Below are 651 nucleotides of genomic sequence, written 5' to 3'. Positions count from 1 at the left end.
ATTATAAACCATAATAATTAATATGCAATATATAGATAGATTATTGGTGCCAACAATATAATAATGTATTATAATATGATATTCAAAACAACCAAATTATATTCAGAAACAGATTATATATTATAATAATTTTAAATACATTTTTAATATTAATAACATTTTTTCTTTTTCAGAAATCTTAAAAAAGCAGATATACAGTTTCAATCTGAAATATTAATAACTAACACAATTCCAAAACATTACCCAGATAATTTTTATAACATTTATTATAATCATAAATATATTCTTTGTGCAAAAATATATAATAATGTGTATTGTAATATTTTAATATATAAATGATAAAATATAATTTTTTATATACAATATTGAAATATCATTTAAAACACTCATATTCAGATTGCATCTTACTATAATTATGTATGAATTTATATAACATTTTTCTTGTTAAGAAATCTTAAAAAAAACCAAAAGAATATACATTAACAAATTGAAATATTAACACCTAACAAAATTCCTAACAACTACCAAGATTATTTATATAATTTTATTATGATCATAAATATATTGTTGGTGCAGAAATATATAATACATAATATATATTATCATATTTTAATATATTTTACAATATATAATATTTCATATATATAATAT

General features: G+C 16.0%; 1 protein-coding gene across 1 annotated transcript in view; it reads right to left on the bottom strand.

The window, feature by feature from the left end:
- The window catches only part of LOC107746092 (mitochondrial uncoupling protein 2-like), a 9,016-nt gene that overhangs the window by 7,598 nt on the left and 767 nt on the right, over positions 1-651 (bottom strand). The window lies entirely within an intron of this gene.

Source organism: Sinocyclocheilus rhinocerous, unplaced genomic scaffold (genome assembly GCF_001515625.1).
Source record: "Sinocyclocheilus rhinocerous isolate Xijiao unplaced genomic scaffold, SAMN03320098_v1.1 scaffold107, whole genome shotgun sequence".
NCBI classification, from domain to species: domain Eukaryota; kingdom Metazoa; phylum Chordata; class Actinopteri; order Cypriniformes; family Cyprinidae; genus Sinocyclocheilus; species Sinocyclocheilus rhinocerous.
This window is presented reverse-complemented; position numbering and strand designations above follow the sequence as displayed.